Below are 17,232 nucleotides of genomic sequence, written 5' to 3'. Positions count from 1 at the left end.
ACATCTTATTCATAACACTATCATAACCCTTCCCACATAACCCTTCCCCCAAACACCTATTATCATAAAACTACATTTCTAAACATTTCCCCCAGACAAGGGTTAAGATAAAACTAGGTTTATTATAACACTAGTTTTATCACAATACTAATCCTTCCATAACCCAACCCTTCCCCCAAATGCACCCTAAATATTTTCCTTTTATGTTATTCTAGAAAAACTAACCAATTAGCGATGAATATGTTAGATTTTTTAAGTTGCAAGTCCTAGAATTTCTCAATTTTTCTTGTTTTAATTAATTTTTATTTTTCAAAAAGAACATTTCTTATACTCTACGTCAAGTGTTGGTATTATCAATTTCGAAGTTAAAGATTCTTTTATACTTGAATAAAAATATTTTGTTGTTAAGGTAGGAGATTTGAATTGATCATGGTTCTTTCACTAGTAGAAAAAGGGCTTACGATGACTGTTAAATGCTGTCATAGAAAGATTTTGTGACAGTTATTTGCAGTCATTGACGTGAGAGTCATGGAAAGTATTTTATGACAGTTCTACAAAACTATCACGAAATCTGTTTTTCATGACAGAGAATAAATGTCACGAATTTATTATTTTATGACAAATTATAACTGTCATTATTCAGATTTGATGATAGATAATAACTGTCATTACTTATATTTATGACAGATAATAACTGTCATTGTTTATATTTTATGACAGCGAATAAGTGTCATTATTAATCTTGTTAGCCAAATATTAAATGTCATTATTATCATTTATGACACTTATTAACTGTTATCATTTCACCTACCATGACTTTAATTAACTGTCAAGAAAACGTTTTTTATGACAGTTTTTTTTAGATTCAAATGTCATAATTGTATTTTTAGTCATTGTTTTTCTTGTCCTATTTTTTTTATTGAATCCTTGTTTTTCTTGCCGCCCTGCCATTACACAGACCAATACAATCACAAAGTACTATACAACACACCTATATGGAAAGAAACGGTGAAGGCTTTAATATATATACTTTAACATACACTTTCTAATATTTGTACAATTGTTGGTAAAGTGTTTGTACAATGAAGCAATGAAAATATATGTTTTGGTACGAACAAGCTATTTAAATAAGTACATTTGAACCAAAACTTTGCTACCAAACCTACAAAAATGTCTATACATCAATGAATTGCCGCAAATATGGCTTCACTACTCCAATGGATTCTTACGAAACCTAGTAAGAAAAGAAAAAGAAATTTTAAAGTATGACTCTATGCATCAACAACACAGCACATTCACTTCAACAACACAGCACATACACATTTGATGATGACTGTAGTAGGATTGCAATATAACAACTTTAAGTAATAGAACCTTAAAGGTACAAATAAATTCATCAAATGAATTAAGGCCTTGTAGTTGTAATAAGCAATACCTTCACAATATTATCTGCATACTTCAACACCAGAGATACAGCAATGCCACTGGAAAAACAAATGATGTCACCATATTTTTCTAAATATAATAAAATTAAGAAAATAGATTTGGTGCTATTTTTATAGTGTATATTTCTACACTATCACACAAACCCACAAGACATAATGTTCTTTAAATCATGGAGAGAAAAAATGCACAAGTTAGAGAGAAAAATGCACAAGCGTTAACTTACTTGTTCGCGGTTGCATCAAAATCTTAAATCATCATGGCAATAGCATTGAACATCATGCCAAACACATATAACCATAAGTTTTGTACATTTACATTCCTTGAAGGGCATTTCTAGTTGTGAGAAGCATCCTGAATATACAATAAGAACTAGGAAGAGACCCAAATAATTGCAACTCAATAGTAAGCAATAGAACAGTTGGAAAAGAACTCTTACTTTGAATTTAACTATGCAGTAGTGCACCCAGCACATAGTAGAATAAATGCTGCCCACTGAATCTATTTCCCCAGTTCACAATTTTTCTTTCAAGTAATTCTTTTCCATTTGCTATATGAGCAAACTTCCTATGCAGTTATGTCACAAATGGAAAGCCATATATATACGTGTCACAAAATTATGCTACTATTTAAGTACATAATGCACAATTTCATCACTAAAAATGAAATCTACAAAATTCATCCAAATCAAAAAGGACTAAACAGAATTGCAAACACCAAATTCATCAAAAGTACACTTCTCTCTTCCCCAAGATGATCATGAGTAAGATGAACAACCTCATCTTTCTTCATAAGATCTTATATTTTGCTAACAATAAATCTCAAATCATTTTATTTTTATTGTTTTTCCACTTTGAGACTAAACATGATTTTCCAAGTCTAAAAAGATGCCTTTAATTCCTACCAATAAACTATTCTAGCAAAGAGCTCTACAAACATTTTACCACACCATTATGGCTTTTAACACTGAACAGAACCCACAAAATATCTCGTGAATCAATTTTGGGCACCTTAAAAAAACTTAAGTGTCTATGTTTCCTATAGATGCATTTAATTCCTACCTATAAACTATCCTAGGATTTGACAGTTTGGTTTGCTATTGCTTGGTAAAAGGTTGTTGTTTAGCCTATAAATTGAATTAGAACCTTTGGCATGACACAAACCAAGTTCATTCGACTCCTAAATCATATTCACTAAACATTCTGTTTTCCATCATGCATGATTTTTCCATTGTGTAGTTGTATAAAACTTGAATTTTTTAAATTGGCCTCTAAACAAACCTGGTTACAAAAGATATGGATAGCAACTGAAGGATAACTACATCCTATGATACACATATTTCATATTGAAACACTAAAAACTTGAGAATTTCTTAACCCTTTTTTGGTGTGAATTTTCAAAAAATACCATAAAATAAAATTAAAGATTAAAAATGACAAAGATGAAGAAAATGATAAAGAGTAGAGGTAAATACACTACGCAGCTTGGTTATAAATAAGTTGTTTTTTTCATAAAAGTGTAACACAAAGTATAACAGCCCTATAAATTTATACAAGTTGTTGTAGATCAACAACTATGCTTCTTAGAACCCTCAGATCAGAAATTTTCACATTTCAAGTTGAGATGGAAGAATTGTCCACGTAGTCAGTTGCAAATATAATAAGTTTGCTATTTAACCACGCCATTTCATTTTCACACACAAAAATGACAAAGGTGGGCAGTAGACGCCACTATATTTTATATATGACATAGATAATAACAATGACAAGTTGAAACCAGTCTAGAAGAACTAAATGCGAGTTCAATGAGCAGAGGATAAACCTAAAACACTAAACAAGTAGTAGAGTACCTCGAAGGATAAGCCTACAAACTCAGCTAAATTAATTACAAAACTTCACACAAAGTCCAAAACCAACAGCCAATGAAAAAACTCAAAGCTAAAACACCTACAAGCATATCAATGGCTAAAAGCAAAAAAATTGATCAAACGATGCAGTAGCACAAAGTACAAAAGGAGAGAAAAACAACCTTTTGAATGAAAATGAATTCCGAAGTGCTCGGATTTGAAGTAGAAGGCTGAGAAGAAGAACTTTTAGAGCCTAGCAAGTCAAACAGAATGTCTCATCACAGTAAATAATGTAATATAGAGACAGAAAACCAAAAGAAAGAAATAGGCATAAATAAAATCTAAGAGTCACATAGTAAGGATGGACGGGAGGGGATAGCCTACTACTTTAAGCAATATTATCCTCTTTCTCGACATAATAATGTGTTGCAAAAAGAAAGAGAAAACCACATAGCAAGTAAACTCTAACAAATAAAAGTACAAAAAAAATTTACTCGAAGAATAACTAACACAAAACCATTTATCTTTACAACATCATAATATTTCAACAAGACATTGATCTACCTAGAAGATTCTGCAATGTTATCAGCAGGTACAATACTCTGCTCTAAGGTTAAAATTTTGAGAGACAATAAGAGTTTCTCTTGGTATTAAACTCACCCATTGTTTCGAACTTGAGACTTATCTAAGTTGATTGACCAAAGCCCTTGCCAATGAGGCCGCCTCGGGGGAGAATTTTAACATTGTTTTGGAAGTATTACGATGCAAAGACAAGCCTTCAAAATAAATAAGAATTCTCCAGAAGAAATAATTCCTAATACTCATCCTCCATCCATAAGCAAAAACGACTGCAAAATAAATGCAATTACTTGAAGGTTTCTGTAAGACCTCCTATTATTAATGTGTATAAGAGGAGGGGTAAGAAAGGAAAGTTACAGGACAGCAAGGAGGAAAGAGAGAATGGAAATGAAATAGTGGATTAGTGGAGCAGCAAGTGGGCCCTACAGGATCATGTTGTTTGTCTTATTCGGCCAAATGTCTTATAAATAGCAAGGGGAGGGTAGCATTCTAGGTATGAGAGATTTATAAAGAATGTTTTGAGAAAGAATAGAGATTGGCGGCTGGGGAACCCTACCTTAGCCTAGGAGAATAGGTTGGTTGGTTCTTTACTGTTTTCCTTGTTTTATTTCCTAGTTATTTCTATCATCTATCTTGTATCTACTGTTTTTGGCAATATAAATATATAAACACAGAGTGCTGCCTCTGTTTTTGCCCTTGAGTTAGTAAGAGAATATAAGAAAGAAGTGAGAATCCTCACAATTGGTATCAGAGCTTTGTCAAACTGGGAGTGATTACAAGACTGATGGCACAACGACAAATGGAAGAAAGGCTGGAGGGAACGGAAAAAGAGGTGTTGAGCCTCAAGGAAATGATGCTGGAGATGAAGAAGAGTATGGACCGATTGGCCGATGAGTTGAGGGACCAGTCTTATAAGAAAAAAGAAGAATCTGGTACATCCGACGGGTCCATTATGAAAATGAAAGGAAAAATGGAAGAGACAGATGTAACTGGAGAAATACATAACCACCAGATCGATCGAAGCAAATATAAGAAGCTGGAAATGCCCATGTTTCTGGGAGAAAATCCAGAATCCTGGGTTTACCGGGCAGAGCATTTTTTTGAGATCAACAACTTACCAGAAGCAGAAAAGGTCAAGGTGGCAGTGGTGAGCTTTGGACAAGATGAAGTGGACTGGTACAGGTGGAGCCACAATAGGAGAAAGGTGGAATCGTGGGAAGATCTGAAGACCAGAATGTTTGAATTCTTCAGGGATACTGGACAGAAAAGCTTGGGGGCTAGGCTAATACGCATTCAACAAGAAGGCTCCTACAGTGATTATGTTAAGAAGTTCGTAAACTACTCGGCACCTCTCCCACACATGGCTGAAAGCGTGCTCCGTGATGCCTTCTTAACTGGCTTAGAACCTGCCCTTCAAGCTGAGGTGATGAGTCGACACCCTCAAACACTAGAAGATTGTATGATGGCAGCCCAGTTGGTGAATGACCGTAACTTAGCACTCAAATTGGCTCAAGCAGAGATGGGTATTATCGAGCCAAAAAGAAGCGAATCAGTTGGTAATAAGGTGCAATGGAACAACGAAAAAGGGATGTTGAGGAAAAATGAGTTCCAAATGAAGCAAATAACTATACCCCTCAAGGGAAGTTATCAAAAAGGAGAGCCCCCCGTTAAAAGACTGTCTGATGCCGAATTTAGAGCACGTTTAGACAAGGGTCTCTGTTTTAGGTGTAATGAGAAATATTCTCATGGACATCGATGCAAAATCAAAGAAAAAAGGGAGCTCATGCTTTTTATCTTGAATGAAGAAGAAAGCACCGAGGAAGGGGAAGGGTCAGAGGCACCAAACACAGAACCAGTAGAGATCAATCAGTTGGGAGAACCAGAAGAAACTATGATCGAATACCGGGCCATCACCAGTTTGACAACTAAAGGAACTATGAAGCTGAGAGGAATAGTCAAAGGAAAAGAGGTTATTGTATTGATTGACAGTGGGGCAACCCACAATTTCATTCATCATGAGCTGGTCAAGGAAAGGAAAATCCCCATCAATAGAAACACTCAGTTTGGGATTACTATTGGCGATGGCACAAGCTGTAAAGGAGAAGGCATTTGTAGCAAAGTAGAAATCCAGCTTGAAGGGCTAAGAGTAGTAACTGATCTGTTGGTTGTGGGATTGGGGACAATAGACGTGGTGCTGGGAATGCAATGGTTGGATACAACAGGCACCATGAAGATTCATTGGCCATCGTTGACAATGGTCTTTTGGAAGGAAGGGAATAAGGTGGTTTTAAAAGGAGACCCGGCTTTGATAAGGGCAGAATGTTCACTCAAGACCTTAGAGAAAACATGGGAAGCGGAAGATCAAGGTTTTTTGCTTGATTGGCAAAGATATGAGATCGAAAATGAGGATGCTGATTGCAAAAACACGAGCCATACAGGAGATGAAGAGGGATTACCAATGATCCAGTTCTTACTCCATCAATACTCTGATGTGTTTGAAAGTCCGACCACTCTACCACCCAAGAGAAGCATTGATCACCGCATACTCACTTTACCGGGGCAGAGGCCAATCAATGTCCGTCCTTATAAGTACGGCCATCAACAGAAAGAAGAGATAGAAAAGCTAGTCATTGAAATGCTGCAGACCGGAATCATTAGACCAAGTCACAGCCCTTTCTCAAGTCCAGTGCTGTTAGTCAAGAAAAAAGATGGAGGCTGGAGGTTTTGTGTCGATTACAGGAAGCTAAATACAATTACAATAGCTGATAAGTTTCCCATTCCGGTTATTGAAGAACTCTTGGATGAGTTACATGGGGCCACGGTGTTTTCCAAATTAGATTTAAAGTCAGGTTACCATCAAATACGAATGAGAGAAGAAGATATCGAGAAGACTGCGTTTAGGACGCATGAAGGCCATTACGAATTCGTGGTAATGCCATTTGGTTTAACCAACGCTCCTGCCACTTTTCAAGCCCTAATGAATCAGGTATTTAAGCCTTTTCTCCGCCGTTGTGTTTTGGTTTTCTTTGATGATATACTAGTCTATAGTTCGGACATAACAGAACACGAGAAACACTTAGGAATGGTGTTTGCAACACTAAGAGACAACCAGTTGTATGCTAATCGCAAGAAATGCGTTTTTGCTCACTCACAAATACATTACTTAGGCCATGTTATCTCCAAACATGGAGTGGAGGCAGATCAGGATAAAGTTAAAAGTATGCTACAGTGGCCGAAACCCAAGGATGTGACAGGTTTAAGGGGTTTTTTGGGGCTGACGGGCTACTATAGGCGTTTTGTCAAAGGTTATGGTGAGATTGCAGCACCACTGACTAAACTACTGCAGAAGAACGCTTTCAAATGGGATGAGAATGCCACCCTAGCATTTGAAAATCTGAAATCTGCAATGTCTACCATACCAGTACTAGCTTTACCCGATTGGTCTCTACCCTTTATGATAGAAACTGATGCCTCAGATAGTGGATTGGGAGCAGTACTATCCCAGAACAGCCATCCCATAGCATTCTTCAGTCAGAAATTGTCTACAAGGGCTCAAGCCAAGTCCATATACGAGAGAGAATTGATGGCTGTAGTATTATCCGTGCAAAAGTGGCGGCATTGTCTTTTAGGAAGGAGATTCACCATTATGTCAGACCAAAAAGCTCTAAAGTTTTTATTGGAGCAGAGAGAGGTACAACCACAATTCCAAAAGTGGTTAACCAAGTTATTGGGATATGACTTTGAAATTTTGTACCAACCGGGACTTCAAAATAAGGCAGCAGATGCACTTTCAAGGATGGATCATTCAATAGAATTGAAGGCATTGTCAACAACAGGGATTATAGACATGGCAGTAGTTACAAAGGAAGTCGAGAAAGATGAAGAACTTCAACTCTTAATCCAACAGTTACAGAATAACCCAGCATTGGAGGGCAATTACTCTTTAACAAATGGCACGCTAATGTATAAAGGAAGGGTGGTGCTGTCCAAATCATCGTCAATTATACCCAGCCTTTTACACACCTTCCATGATTCGATTTTGGGGGGCCATTCAGGATTTTTGAGGACTTACAAGCGAATGAGTGGTGAGCTATTTTGGAAAGGTATGAAAGAAGACATCAAGAAGTATGTGGAACAGTGTGAAATCTGCCAAAGAAATAAGAGTGAAGCAACCAAACCGGCAGGGGTTCTACAACCATTACCCATACCCGACCGCATATTGGAAGATTTGACTATGGACTTCATCGAAGGATTGCCTAAAGCAGGAGGTATGAACGTGATTATGGTGGTTGTCGACCGGCTGAGTAAATATGCTTATTTTGTCACCATGAAGCATCCGTTTTCAGCAAAGCAAGTTGCCATGGAATTCATTGATAAGATAGTTCGAAGACACGGCATCCCTAAGTCAATTATATCAGATAGGGACAAAATATTTGTAAGCAACTTTTGGAAAGAACTATTTTATGCCATGAATACCATCCTTAAACGAAGCACTGCCTTTCATCCTCAAACGGATGGCCAAACAGAACGAGTCAATCAATGTTTAGAAACCTACTTACGGTGCTTTTGTAATGAGCAACCAAACAAATGGCATCAATTCATTCCATGGGCAGAGTTATGGTACAACACCACATTCCATTCGTCAACACGCACAACTCCTTTTCAGACTGTGTATGGTAGACCCCCACCACCCCTGATATCCTATGGAGACAAGAAGACACCTAATGATGAAGTTGAAGCATTGCTGAAGGAAAGAGATTTGGCTATTAGTGCGCTCAGGGAGAACCTCACGATCGCTCAAAATAGAATGAAGAAATTTGCGGACTCAAAGAGAAGAGAACTTAAGTTTAAAGTAGGAGATGAAGTCTATCTAAAGTTAAGACCCTACCGGCAGCGCTCCTTAGCAAGAAAAAGGGCAGAAAAGCTAGCTCCTAGATATTATGGCCCATATCGCATCATTGAAACTATAGGAGAAGTGGCATACCGACTTGATTTACCACCCGAAGCATCAATTCATAATGTTTTCCACATATCACAGCTCAAACTGAAACTAGGCAACCAACACAACGTCCAAATCCAACAACCACAGCTCACAGCAGAGTTCGAATTACAACTTTGGCCGGAGACAGTTTTAGGCATACGTTGGAGTCCTGAATTGGGAGCCAATGAATGGCTGGTGAAATGGAAAGGACTGCCAGACAGTGAAGCCACCTGGGAATCAGTTTACTCAATGAATCAACAGTTTCCTTCATTCCACCTTGAGGACAAGGTGATTTTGGAACCCCGGGGTATTGTAAGACCTCCTATTATTAATGTGTATAAGAGGAGGGGTAAGAAAGGAAAGTTACAGGACAGCAAGGAGGAAAGAGAGAATGGAAATGAAATAGTGGATTAGTGGAGCAGCAAGTGGGCCCTACAGGATCATGTTGTTTGTCTTATTCGGCCAAATGTCTTATAAATAGCAAGGGGAGGGTAGCATTCTAGGTATGAGAGATTTATAAAGAATGTTTTGAGAAAGAATAGAGATTGGCGGCTGGGGAACCCTACCTTAGCCTAGGAGAATAGGTTGGTTGGTTCTTTACTGTTTTCCTTGTTTTATTTCCTAGTTATTTCTATCATCTATCTTGTATCTACTGTTTTTGGCAATATAAATATATAAACACAGAGTGCTGCCTCTGTTTTTGCCCTTGAGTTAGTAAGAGAATATAAGAAAGAAGTGAGAATCCTCACAGTTTCCTCAACTTCTACATTTATAAGGATCATATTTCTTTAGGGGGCAACAACCAATAGTCAAAATAAATCCTAGAAGTGTTAGAAAAATGGAGTATATTTTAGAGGAGAAGAATGAGCCAGCAATAATCAAGAAGCATCCAAATCAAATAACACGTTATTTAGAAAACAGATTCTTTGATGAATCCCAGATCAACTCACATCATTGCAAAATACCAAAGAATGTTAATCTAAAAAAGAAAATCATCACTTATTAGAACATACATGGTCTTATTCCAAGCTCTTTGATAACTAAAAACACAAAGGCAAAATTTAAAAAAAAAAACCTTAAAGTGCATGTGTATGCATATATATAAGGACCAAAATAAGCTCTCTAAGAAAAAAAAATAAAAGAGAGCTTCGCCTTAAAAAAGAGAGAGAGAAAATGAACAAAAGGAGCCAACCAAAAACACTAAATACCTCCAAGAGAAGCTAACCGACTTGAGACTACCAAACAAAACTATGAAGAGATTACAACACTACAACCAACAAATAACGATGTGATATCAGAAAGCATAAAGTTGTCAGTAGCCCTTAGAAAACCAAATTCAGTTTAAACCAATATTTTTTTCCCACTTGGCAAAATACTGAACTTTAATTGAACCAAATTGGCCTATTAATAAAAGGAACCATAAGCATGAAACTCTAAACACGTCATATTTAACAGGAAAATTCATATAAAGTAACTTCACCCAAGACTGCACCGACATTAGTGAATCCTTATATATGAGAGATGAGTATATTGTAAACAAGGACTGCTATGTGACTTGCATTTGGGGTGCAGTTCAATTCTACGCCATAAATCCACACTTCCAGATGGAGTGATGATAATTTTCTACTCAAGAAAAATGGTAAGAAAATGGTAAGGGCTCAATTCCATAAGTAATGCACCAATACTCAAAATAATTAACCTAATAATAATTACCAAACTAATAATAATTTCATAAGAAATCACTCTTGTAGACATTTTCACAAACAATTATTAGTCAACAAGGAAGAAAATTTTATACCCGAGGAATTATAATCTAGAAATTACTCTATCAGTAATTTTCTCCAACAGTTTACAGGCAGAAGAACAAACAACAAAAACTAAACACGAAGACCCATGTCAAACACATTTGAATCCATCAAGAAAAACTAAATGAAGGCGATTAATGGCGGTTAAGTAAAAAGAAAGTCGGAGAGCAAAGAACGAACCGAAGAACGAAGCAGCAAAGAGGAGTACTATAGGAATGAACGAAGAACAAACCAGACTGAAGAGGGAGCGAAGAGAAGCACGGGACGACTGAAGACGACAAACGGAGATGATGCGCCTGGAAGAAACAAAAATTGGGAAACTAGGGCTTGAGGAGAAGAAGGGATTGGAAATATTGATGAATCTAAGAGAGGAGGAAGAAGAAGAAGAAGGAAAAAGGCAAAAGAGGAAGAGAGATAAAGAAGAAGAACGAAACGTTGTACTTGTTCTTCCTTGGACGAGAGAAAATAATGCAGAAAGATTTAGGAATAAATGTTTTGTGCAAAAGAAAAAATCGTGCAAGAGGTTTGGTACCCTTCTCTTTTCTTTCTTTCCTTTCAATATTTGATTTAAAATAAATATTTATTATTTTATTATTTATATTTAATGACAGTTAAAAATTGTCATAGATTTATGACACTTCAAAACTATCATAAATTCTTCAAATCCGAAAAAATTTGCACTTTCCGTCAAAAACGCATATTTTGACTTTTTATGACATTTGTTTCTTCCCTCATTTCAATTTGGGATAAAATAAATTGTCATAATAGATCCCTTTTCTTGTAGTTTTTTTCCTACTAAACATAAATACTAGTTGAGCTAAACAGTTTTCTAAAACATGAGCTGAATATTGATTGACGTATTCACGCAGGAAGTTAACTTATTATATGACCATAAATTAATGCAAATTTAAACTAATAACAAGGTATATAGAGTATAATTAATAAAGTTCAAGTTTGGTGCTCCCATTTTTTTCATAATTGGTTCAAGTTTGGTGCTGAAATAAATATATTTATTTCCAATCTAGAGGAATAATATTTAATGTTTGAAAAATATATACATTTTATTTGTTTATGATTTTAGAAATAGTGTGATATTTTTGTAATCAAGTTGTGTTAAAAAAATATTTATTATTAGAGTGAGTGTGGGTTCAATTATTTTAGTGGACAAAAAAGTTGGATTTTTAATAGATACAAAGAAAGTCTACGTGCATGCATGAGAAAGGCTTTAATAATGTTGGACTCTTCGGAGACACAATGACACATATAGGCCCAAATAATCAAATTAAATAACCATATAATTTCTTTATTTATTGTTTTAGTTGTAACTCATTTTTTCTCACTTCATTTTCTCCACATACTTCTTCATACCTTTCCCATAATATTATTAACTTTCCCATTTGAATATTATCGTACATGTTTTGATTTTTAATTGACATATACTACTTTTTACCCAATCAATATCAATATAGTTTCATTTTAATCCACATCATCTTCAATATAATTCTTTTATTTTATTAATCCATTTCGGTTTTTTTTCCTAAAACCAATAAATTCCAAATTTTCTTGATTAGTAAAGATTTGCTTTAGCTCGATTTTGGACCAAATGGTACAATTGATTTTTAGAAAAATAACATAAAGTCAAGAAAAATCCTCACTAATTAAAACAGTGTGAGGAAGTTAGACCCGAATTAAATTAAACATGCAACAACCTCGGTCGAAGTCACAACCCTTTCCAAATGTCCAATGAGGCATGTTTTATGCATGCCCCAGTCCAAAGTAACACTTTAAGTCCAAGAAAGGCGTTTAGTCGAGGTTGACCAGACCCTAGTCAAACATGAAACCAATCACACTCGTTGTACTGGTTGGTTATATCTAATTATTCCAAGACAACTCTAGCGAACACCCTAGTTCAACTTTCATGCAAGTGTGTGTATCACAAGCACCACACCGATATGCATGTTTTCTCTTTTGCAAACTACGTTTTTTTTTTCTCTTCAAACTACATGAATGTCGGTGCACTTATACCCAAACCAAAAAATTTATCAACAATGTTTATATTATCGAGCTTGAAATCATAAGTTTGATTCTAATCTTCCGCCCATTGTAAATAAAAAAAAAATTATTTCAAAAGTTGTAGAAAAAGAACAAAACATTCCCTAATTTCCATTTGGTTACGTGTTTAAGACAAATTGTCCAACTTCTTTTGTTGTTTATAAAAATACACATATATATAAATTGGTAATTTAAAACATAATTTCCAATTATGGTCTTAATATGTGAAATAAAATATTTTGAAATGAAGAGAGGAAAACAAATTAAAGGGGTCCCAAGTAGGGGTAGATTGGTCTAGAGAAATTAGGACATAGCCTTAAATTTCATGTGTCTATGATTTCCTTCATAACTGTTCATAATTTAATGTGTTATTGAGAGACACCTATTGTGTTTTTAGTCTCCACAAAATGGGTCCAATTTTTTCCTCCCTTTTCTTTCTTTCTTTCTTTTACCTTCTATTTAAATTTCAAAATTATAATATTGACTTACTATTTATTATTATAAGATGCCATGTATCATTAAATACATTAAGCTATATATATATCTATCTGAAGCAATTTCATTTTTTGATCAATTATAGGCTATATAAATATATTAACTAACGCTTCATAATGGTTTTTCAAATAATTAATGTTTATTTTAGTCAGTTTGAAAGTTTGGAAAATGATTTTTTTTTATAAAAAAATAAAGTATATGTTATTATTTATTATGTTTGATGAGAACATTATTTTTCTACTTGTCTTCTAAGAAACATTACTACCATATTATAATTGAAAACATGTGGCTTAATTAAAGCTTTCATTAAGTACAATATGAGAGTTCAATGGCAATAATTAAAATAGGCCAAAAAGAGAAAAACAATTAATAATAATCACTAATTCACTATATATGATATTAAAAAATATTTTAACTAACTTTGAGGACAAAATAGAAAAAAAATTACTATCCTTTTTGTTTGTTACTTTTTTAGCCTTTTCTAATTATATTTATTTCCTACCTATTTTGCTTTTATTATTAAATTTTCATACATATATATATATATACATATATATATATATATATATATATATATATATATGTGGATGTCTTATTTATTTTTGTTTGCAGTCCATATCAATTATAGAAATTATGGTCAACTAACATATATATTTCATCAACTATCCTATCTTGTTTTAGTTTGGTACGTAGTCGCATATTATCTATTTCATGAAACATGTAAAAAATAAAATAATAATGGTAAGATGTTTATTATCTTATTATTGGTCTCATATTTCTTACCTTGTTTTCTATGTTACCTTATATTTTTTTATTTCGCTATTCGTGTCAACTCTCCTAATTAACTCTCTTCTACGACTATTATGATCAATTCTATATATATATATATATATATATATATATATATATATATATATATAAAAGAAAAGAACAATGTTATTTGATATATGATCTTTTAACTTAATAGTCAAGTATTACTTTATTTATTCTAAGTAGAAAGTTTGAATATTCTTCTATTTTTGTTCTAGGGAGTGAAAGACGTAATCAAATCCTATGTCACATTCAAATTTAAATAAGATATAAATGCTACAAAGAATGGAATGTGTACATTATTTTTATGTGTAAAAAGTTATAACATTTTTAAGAATGTCCATTAAATTTATAGTATCAAGTCAAATAATTATCAATTTATTATATTGAAAAATACTTTTCTAAACGTAGGTTTCAAGTGAAAACTAATCAAATAGTAAAATTTGGTCACATTTTCAATTCTGTGGTTAAAGTTAATTATGCAAGTTTAGGATTTTTTTTAACAACATAAAAAATTAGGATAAAAACCCATACAATTTTATGAGTAAATTTTGGCTTTTTTAATTTAAAAAGAAAGGTAAAACTAAGATAAGTCTATTTTCTTACGATTTTTTATAATAATTTTAATTTTTCTTAAATTAAACCGTTGAATTCTTAGTTAAATTAAAAAACCAAAATAAAAATAAAAATGAATTTTTTAAAATATTTTTCAAACTTTAAAATTTAGATTAACAAAGCGATTAAATCTAGAGGAGTATTACAGTATTGAAACTCTATGACTTTGAAAAATATGAATGAAACTCTAGGACTCGGCTAGGTAATCATTTTGTTTTTTAATCTTGAAAGTTAAATAATTAAATATATTTGTCTTTTTTTCTTGTTTAATTTTTTAAACTATTAGTATATACTAATGTAGGTAACAAATAAAGTAGGAAATTGAAATAATATTTATAAATTTAATTTTAAAAAATAAATACATAGAACAAAATACATACCTAAATTTTTCTTTCATATAAAATTTTGAAAATTCATTAAAAAAAATTCCCACAAATCTTATAAACTTAATTTTTATTTAAATTCTTATGATACAACTTATTTAAAATGAACTTTAAAATAGTTTTAAAGGAGGTTACCAAAATTGAGTTAACTTTGGAGAAAATATCAAATTTATCCTAAAAACCTTAAAGTTTTATCTTAATTTAAGATTTTTGTAAGTGGATGAATTTATACTTTTCATAACCTTCCCCAAATACAACAGAATTACAATTTCATCAATTAAACCAAAACATTTATAAATCCATCAATATACTTACACAAAGTTTATAATTTTTACGTACATAATACTTTGGTAATTATGGTTTTATTAATACATATATATATATATACATACATATATACATATACATACATACATATATATATATATATATATGTATATATATATGTATATATATATGTATATATATATGTATGTATATATATATGTATATATATATATATATATAAGAGTGTGAGTGTGAGTGTGAGTGTGAAAGTGAGAGTGAGTGGTAGAGTAATTTCATCACCTAACTCTATTTATGAGAGCTTTTGAGCGTTTAGAAAGAAAGAAAATAAATAATAGAATTATATATATAAAAAAGAAAGGAATTGAGAAGGGGAAAAAGGAAAGGGGCAGAGAGAGAGAGAGAGAGGTGGTGGCGTCGGGAACTTCACATTATTTATTTATTTATTTATTGCTATCTTTGCACACTCCTTCCTTCCACGCGCCTCTCTTCTACGCTCTACATTTTTAATCATTTAATTTAATAATTATTCATATTCAAAAATAAATTACTTAATTCCAATTTTAAATGATTTTCCTTTTTTATTATTCTCTTAGAGAAGATGATTTCTAAACTTTCTCTCCTCAAATTTTTTTAATTTCCTACGATTCAAAAATAAATTACCATTAATTTTTAATTGACACATTCATTCATAATATATAATTTTTAATTGACAAAAATGTAAAATCGTACATAAGTTAAAATTCATTTTTGAATCCAAACTATGCTTAGGATAACCATTTCAGTTTTTGTCTTTATTTTTAAATTAAACGTATTTTTTTTAATTATGATAACTATCTTTCTTAAATATAATAGTTGAATTATTAGCTAAATTTTAAAAATAAAAAGAGATTTTCAAAAATTATTTTTTATTTTCAAAATTTAACTTGGTCTCTAAACTATTTGTAAAATGTAAGATAACAAAAGAAAAAAAAATTAAAAAGGTAAAGTAGTGTCTAGAGAATTAATTTTAAAACAACCAACAATTTTGAAATTATTTTCTTTAAACTTCATGTTTAAGCTATATCTCAATGTCTTCAAATTTAGTTTAATTTCTAAAAAAAGTAGAGTTTTATTTTAACTTCATATATTTTAATTTATTTTCCCCCATTTTAAGCTCTTCTTGTTAGCAATAAGACAAAACTGGAACTTTCTAATTAAGTAAGTTTAGTTAATTTGGCCAACTTGATTAATAAATAACAAAGTCTTATTATATATATATATAAATAAATGTTCCATTTTTCTTAAATTAGTAGATTAGCTCTACATCAATTTTCCAACTAAATACATGTTCAAATTAATTTTTAGGTATATGAGACTCATTCATCTATTAATTATGTCCAAAAAATAAATAGAAAAAATAGCCATCTACCAATTTAAATGCATTTATAATCTACACATTTTTGTAAGTTTTTATTTACTAAAATCCAAATTTCAATTTAATAAGACAAAAGACTATAGTGTGGGTTACCAAAATATATCATAGTTAGGTAAGCAAAATGTGAACTACAAGCCATCATTATTTTAAAAAAAAAAAGAAAAAAAAGAAAAAAAAAAGAGACATAATTTTCTAAAATAATAATAATAATAATAATAATAATAATAAAATAATTAACAAATGAGTGTAGGCATTATATATAAGTGTTGGTTGGCTTATTCACTAGTTTTGTTGTGTATATATAAAAGTATAACGTGCTTTGTTAAATCATTATGTCCTAATTGAATATAAAACTTATTTTAATTTCATTATTACACTTTGATTATGTAGACATATCATCATGGCTTCCTAACAAATTACTTCAATTTTCCAAACCAATTTTGGTTTTATTTATGTTTCACTCAAGTCATAACAATGCAGTGGACTCTAATGTTTGCATTCTTTTGGAATTTTCATAAGTA

The sequence above is a fragment of the Cucumis melo genome, chromosome 6, assembly GCF_025177605.1.
Source record: "Cucumis melo cultivar AY chromosome 6, USDA_Cmelo_AY_1.0, whole genome shotgun sequence".
In the NCBI taxonomy this organism is placed as follows: Eukaryota; Viridiplantae; Streptophyta; class Magnoliopsida; order Cucurbitales; family Cucurbitaceae; genus Cucumis; species Cucumis melo.
This window is presented reverse-complemented; position numbering follows the sequence as displayed.